The sequence below is a fragment of the Calonectris borealis genome, chromosome 13 (genome assembly GCF_964195595.1).
Source record: "Calonectris borealis chromosome 13, bCalBor7.hap1.2, whole genome shotgun sequence".
Taxonomy (NCBI): Eukaryota; Metazoa; Chordata; class Aves; order Procellariiformes; family Procellariidae; genus Calonectris; species Calonectris borealis.
In genome coordinates, this window is record NC_134324.1 from 17,843,755 (window position 1) to 17,851,090 (window position 7,336).

Below are 7,336 nucleotides of genomic sequence, written 5' to 3' on the forward strand. Positions count from 1 at the left end.
CTCTGTAACGTAATTCAAAGATGCGCAAATACAAGGGCATTTTCTGTATCACCAAAACACATATAAATTGTCTCTCAAGCAAACGTCTGTACTGGAACTCACGTTCAAGCAGTTTTGGGTCTGTTCCAAATGATATTAGAAAAAAAAAATAACCTATGATGAACTTGAAAATATAGAAGACCTAGAACAGGCTGTAAAAATAAGTAAATTCTATTTTGTCTTATTATCCTCTGGAGATGTTCATAAAATTGAATCCATGAATATGTGAGTCCTACAGTCCTCAGGGTATTCAGATGCAATCCACGTATTTCCTCCCTCCCCAAAGAGAATAGGTGATGTTGAATTCTAAATGTAACAATTCCTAGAGAATTATTTTATGTCCACAGTAAGTGGAGGCCATAGAAAGTGAAACATGGAATCACCGTAAACAGCAACGTTTACGAAAATGTCTGTTTCATGCAGCTTCACTGATTCACCCGGAAGAGTAAGACCTGAAGATGGCCTGTTAGTCCAAGATTACAGACGTTACTTCCCTATAATAACGAAAACAATCATACCAATTTGCCTGTACCTTGCTTTACTAAATAACACGGTAACTTTCATTTTGGGAAATCTCTTATCTTCGCTAAAGGTACGTACATAGTTAAACAGAACACTTTAAAGCTTCTGAAACCTGTCTTGATACTCACATATTCTTCTGAATATCTGAAAAGATGCTTGTAGGTAAAGTGAGTTTCTGGGATGGACATTGGAAACAGCTGGGAGAAAAGGGAAAAAACAGAAAGACTTACTCACAGGATATGAGTGGTGAGGCTACATATGAATAAGTGCTGATACTGGAAACATGCCTTACTTTTTCAAGTTTTGAGAATATAGATGAACTTTGTGCACTGGATAGTTCTGCATGTGAGTTAGGCAGAGCAGATTGTCTCACATCTGCTTCCTGTGGGGTCTTTTATCATATTCTGAAACATCTGGTGCCAGCAACTGTTAGGATATTGGATGATAACATACTGTGAATATGGTCCACCTTGGAGACTCCTTGTTTCTCTGCAGAATATTGTAAATAGAAGAGTCTGACAGGGGCGGCACAAGCATAAAATAGTTGTTGTGGCTTGGGGGAGAAGCTGAAATAGTAAAGTAGAAGTGTAAGCAGTGGACTGATGCAATCCATGGACAATATTCTCTGATTCAGCACCTTGTGAAGCGGTTAATTGGTATCGATCCCGTTGTTAGTTAAACAAGAATACTTGTTTTTATATGCAGGACAAACAAGGTTAGAACTTCCTTGCTAAACTTTATGGCCTACTGAAACACTGAAGCATCACTTAAAAACTGTGAGCAGGAGACATCAGAAAATAATAATAATAATAGTATTAATAATAATGCATGTTATCTGCTCTCCCATTTAGTCCTCCATAAAAATATAACTATGAGAGAAAATGGAGGGATAACTCAAAACAGGCTTCAGCTACATGAAAAAATTCAGAGATTTGAAATTTGTGCCCTAGTGCTGAATGAAATCCAGAGTATCTGATCACTCCAGCAGCTTCACGGTGAAGGACTTGAGAGGCTGGCATCTGTGGATTCAGAGCTTGTCCTATAATCAAATGCAGTATGTTCAGCACCTCCTCTGTCGTAGATGAGATTTGACCTCTAAGTTTGATTTGTATTAGCTAGTGATTATGCTCTACTTTTCACCAGAGAAAACTTCAGATTAAAATTTTATTAAACAGGATATAGGTCTCTGAAAACTTTCAATCCCAACTAATTGGCTTTTTTGGACAGGAAAAGCTTAATTAAAAAATCCCCAACCAGCTGCAGTTGTAAGCCCTTTAATTTCATTACATATGTGGGTCTTTCTGCCTCTCTGCATAAAACTTTCCACGCCAATGCTACATCAGAATGAAGATGGGGGGGGGGTGTGTGCGTTGAAAAGTGAAGATAGATTAGATGAACTAATGAGTGTAGGTGAGCTTAATTAAAATTAATAGTGAATTTAGAAATGAGAAAATAATTATGGCATTGAGTAAAACAGCAAGATGAAGAAAGCAACTCTAACAGATTATAAAGCTGCTGTGGGAAGCTGCCAGAAGACCACTTGCCTTTGGCTTGCTAAATGGAATAATCAAAGCCACCACCTAGCCCATCTCTGATGTCAAGCATAAAAGAGTTTGGCCACTTAAGAATTGACGTCAGTGACAGTGAATGAAATCCCAGTGTATTACAGTCTCCTCTACCTTCTCCTTTAGCCAGAAGGCAATGCAGTACTAGCGTAAGGGCTCCTACCTTTCAGTGACTTCGGTTGACATTTTTATGTTAGGTCTGAATCCAATCCTAGTGGCCCAGTCATAGTGACCCCTAGACAAAGTGTAACCAGTAAGTTTTCACCTTGAAATGCTTTCGACAGTAAAACTAAAGGAACTTACAGTAAGTCAGCTTGGGAAATATCCCCAGTGTTGCACCCTGATGGAAAGCTTTGGACTACTCTCTTGGTGTACTCAGATTTCCACTTCAGCTAGGACAACATTCAGCCTTCCCGCATAGTTTCAGTCTTTAGCTGATAATACACCAACAACATGTCAATAAAGAGCACTTCTCTAAAAGCAAGTTTTATGTTCCTTTCTCTCCAATTCTGGTCATTAGTCTGGTTATGACAGGTCATTCCTTTGAAGCATTGTGAGCGACAAGCATTTAGCTGAGGTGCTTGTGTCAAGATTCAAGCTGTTAAAAGTCACTGTCAATCACCAAAAGGTGAGTCTTGCTCCTTCTGCTTATCTCTCTTTACAACTGATTTCTTCAGGATCATAATTCTATCCCCGTAGTTTGTTCCACCACATTTTTCCTAAACAAGGAATTTTGTACATATGACTGTGTGAAGCGTTTAAAAAGCTTCCACTAAGGCATTTTAAGAGAGCAGAGCTATTTCAGATTCTCTCTGTTCTGGTTGTTGGTTCAGAGAATCCTCCTTGATAATTTGTGAACGAAATCAAAATTCTTCAGAACGCTGAGGCATGCCAGGCTAACTGGGCTGTAAGGAGCCCTCGTATCCTGCAGCTTGTGCACAGCCTGGGAATTTGCGAATTCACTGAAAACTTTTTTTATAATCTTCCTTCTCTAAACTCTGAGAAGGTTGGGGTTTTTCCTATCCATTGAAGTTCTTTAACAAGAGGGCTGTAGCATTTCCTGAAAGAAAGAGGAATGAAAAGCTTTTAATTCTCTTATATGATGCAATCCTGATTTGTTCAGCTGGAGGGGATTTATGTGGGCTGTTTCAGTGTCCCTCCATTCATGATAGTTAAGCGTAACCTTAAGGGTATTTCTAGTGGGCAAACTTGCTCTCATGCTCACCTTCTCTGTCAGTCAGCTCATTTGTTTTAATTTCCATCTTTTGAACGAAACCCAGGTCTGAATTAAGTGAGCCAATATATCTAACTAATGCCTTATTGGAATACAGTATGCAGTGGCTCCAGATCTTCTTTCTTTGCAGAAAATTATGTAGTAGCATGGTGTGGAGTGTGCCTGCCCCTTCCAGAAATCGTTATCTAGGGCGTTGGAACTGGTCATCTGATATTGCACTAAAGCTGAAAATTAAGCTACAAAACAAGGGAATTCCTTTTGCATAGGGCTGACTGTAAGTGGTGGACCAGCCCCAGCTCATTTAAAATGACCACCTCGGATAACACCTGACAAACAGCTATGCTTCACCAGAGACATCACAAAGTCATTAATTTTATGCTATAGCCTTCTTCCCATTTTAATTTGAGACTTAATTTCATTATTCAGTAGCTTAGATGTGCACTTTATTATATTTTCATTAGTGGCTAGCTGTAGGTACCTGGCACAATTTTAACTTGTTTAAAGAGGCATTTGCAAACTTGATAAGATCTTCATACACACACCACCACGAAGGTGGAGCTTATTTTAGTTCTTTTAAGATTTTACAGTGGTGTAAATTTCCTGATTATAACATTTATTCCTCATTGAAAAATGAGAATGATGATGATCTCCTGCTGGGCTATAGCATTCTCAATCAGGTAATGTGGGAGTCACTCTGTACATAAAAAACCCCCACATTTTCACATGTCAGTACTATGGCCAAATGAATCGGATGAGGGGAGCGAAAAGAAAACCTTCAGTCACTCCAGCCTCATTTAGAGAAGTGTGTATCAAAATCGGAACTCAGAAGCACATTTTTTGTAGTGTTCTGCAGTGGCCAGGTATTATCCCCTGTGCTCGCGTGAGGCTGGCTGGGCTTCAGGGATGCAGCAAGGAAACCACCTGTGGCTTCTGCAGACCTTCCACAGACCGGTGTACAAGGGCAGGGACACTGCAACAGGTCTTCTGCTTCTGCACTTACCAAAGGCTTAGAAAGAACTGGTTTAATCCAATGGAGAACATTACTTCCGCAGCAGTGTTTAACAGCATATGCATGAACATCCAAACCAAAGTCAAGCTCCAAAGCCTTTGAAGTTTGCCCATGGTAATTTTTAGTTGAGTTCCCCGCTACTTGGAAATAAAAGCTAATACTGACTAATAGAAAATTGCTGAAATTTAAATTGCTGGTACACCCACAGAAATGCAGTGGGTTTGGAGTTTGACTGATGCACAGAAGGAAGGAATTCACAGCACTTTTTCATAAATATTTTAAATGCCTATCACACATGGTTTGTGATAAGGAATGAATTTAATATTTTGTGACCCAGGTAGGACATGATAGGAAATTTTGCTTTCTGCTAAGGGGCACATATATCTAAGGGAGAGCATAAGTAAGGACCTGGAGAGCAGATTAAAAGAACCTCAGGAAAGAAACCTGGCATCTGACTCATGTCAGAGTTTTACAAAAAATGATACATTTTGTTGATCACAACACATTTGTAAAACTTGCTCTGAGCCTAAAAGAAAATGGAGGCCAATGCAGAAAGCACAAAAATATTTGTTACTACTCTGAGCTAATGAACAATTTGAAGATGCTAATTTTCCTTTCCATTCGCTTTGCTGCTGATTGATCTTTTTTGTTAATTACAAGCAAAATTTTAAAATACCAAAATTATTCTGATTTCAGTTCATTGCATGCATTTTAAAAAGCTGAAGCACTGTTTGGGTTTTGTGTTTGTGCACGTGCTTTTAAACGAAATTTATTTAACTGAAAAGGGAATTTTGTCTTTCCAGAAATTAAAATACGATGAGATTAGAAATCTTGTACCCATACCCCCCCTTCTCCTTCAAGCCCTATTTGAGCCTTTGTGTAAACATAAATTTTCTTTGAAATAACAGATGTGTATGATGTATGGTGAGCAAAACAGCAAAATAACATGATTGCTGTTTAATCAAAGCATAAGGGTGTGAAGCTGCCTTCCCATTGTTAGCAAGTACTGCTGTGTGTCTTGTAAAATTGAGGACAGTTGCAACAACTGGTAGAGCTTTTGTGTGTCAGATCCAGCAGTATCATTACATGAAATGAGATTCTGTGTTCCATCTATTGAAAATAAATATTTATGACCAAGACTAGACAAGAACCCAAATTATCTGTACTAGATTGTAATCATAAGTGAATTTGGTGCTGGAACTCTCTTCTGCCTTTGATGCTAATGCTGCGTGATGGTTCATGTGCTTCGCCCTATGGTTCACTGGGGAACAGACTTCCAACAAGTGTGTGGCTTTCCTGCCAAGTTTCTTATAAACCAAATCTTAACTTCTGCTAATGCAACATCTTTCACAGACCCATAAGTGAGTGAAAATTTAGACATTTCTTCCTAATGCTGTGGCTTTCTAGCTGTGAAGGGCCCGGGAGGCACAGCCCATTTTACGAGTCTTGCTTTGGTAGCCTATATATAACTCAGATATATGGGCTGTCCTGCATTCACAGCTTCTGTCTTAGCACATCTTGGTCTCCCCATGAAGCTTCTGTTTGCGATACAGTTCTCAGAAAGTTATTGATTGGGTTGGAGTTGTCATACTGTCCCATACAGCTTCTACTTTCTTAATTTTATCATTTTGTTCGGATTGGTTTCAGTCATCATAATAGTACTTCATGGGTATGGTACAGAACTCAGTGGTATTGCCCTGAAAATATTCACATCATCATTACATGAACACTTGGTAAGTTAGATGAGTGAAGTTGAACTGTTTTTCTGCTTATTTTTAGCTATGACTTTTTTTAAAAGCCCATGGAGTCCCTTTCCATGAATGTCACAGAACAGGAATCTGGTGAGGTTATCTCTGGTTTTCTCACCTGTACTTTCCCGTGCTATGTCTACTAATAAGCTTTAATGCTGTCTTGTGCAACTTTCTCCTAAAAAATATGGCTAGATCATGGATGTTTTCAACTGATTGACTAGCTGGCAAAACAAGTTGTTGGTAATGCGCTCCATCTGCTTTATGTTCTCCAGGATCCAGTAGCAGTTGGTAGCGAGACTACCAAGGCGGCAGTCCAGATTTGCATTGTGTCTAGTGTGTAGGCATTAAAGGAAAGAAACGGAGGAAGGAGTGTTAGATTTCCTCTCAGTCTCTGTACAAGCAAGTAGGGCACCTTAAACGAACATTAGAAAGAATTTCACTTGTGTGTGACTGAAAATATATCAGAGAGACATTTTTCTAGATAATTGTTCAAGTAGTCCTTTATTGTATATCTCCAGTATTAAAAGCTAAATAAATCCCATGCAGTTTAGCTTTTTAAAACAATTATCTGAACAGTGAATGAAAATGCATTTCAGTCATTCCTACAGCAATGTCTCTCTTTTACAGAGGCACTGATGCATTTAAGTTACCTGAACTATGCTGGATGTGAGCCCAGCTTTAGGCCAGACAGCATAGGTGGGAATTGTAACTTGAACAGACTAATCTAGAAAAATTCCCAAATTTAGGAATATGTTAGATTCAGGTTCAGATCTTGTTTCTCTTCTGCAATTCATTAACTTCATCCTTTCTCCATTTTGCAAAGAGAGTATGCAAGCAGCGTATGCTTTAATTTTTAATTTGGTGGTCACGAAGCGTAGTTGCGAGACCTGGAGACTGAAACCTTGATACTCACAGGCGTTGTGTTAGCAGCAGCAGCAAAACAAACTTCCTCAAGTCCCAACCCTGTTGTTGTAAAAGCAGCGAGAAAACGCCGCCTTCCCAATCAGGTTTTCAGCCCTTCTGCTGGGCCTTCCAACTAGGGTATTTGCATGGTGGAGATATTTCCTGGCTAGATACGAACTCTTGAAAATGAACTGAAACTGTGAAGTAATTTTACATAAACTGTTATTAGGACGATCTTTGAATTGCCCCTAGCTTGGGCAAAATTTGAACTGATATCTCCACCAAATGCAAAAGGCTCCATGTCTTATTGCCA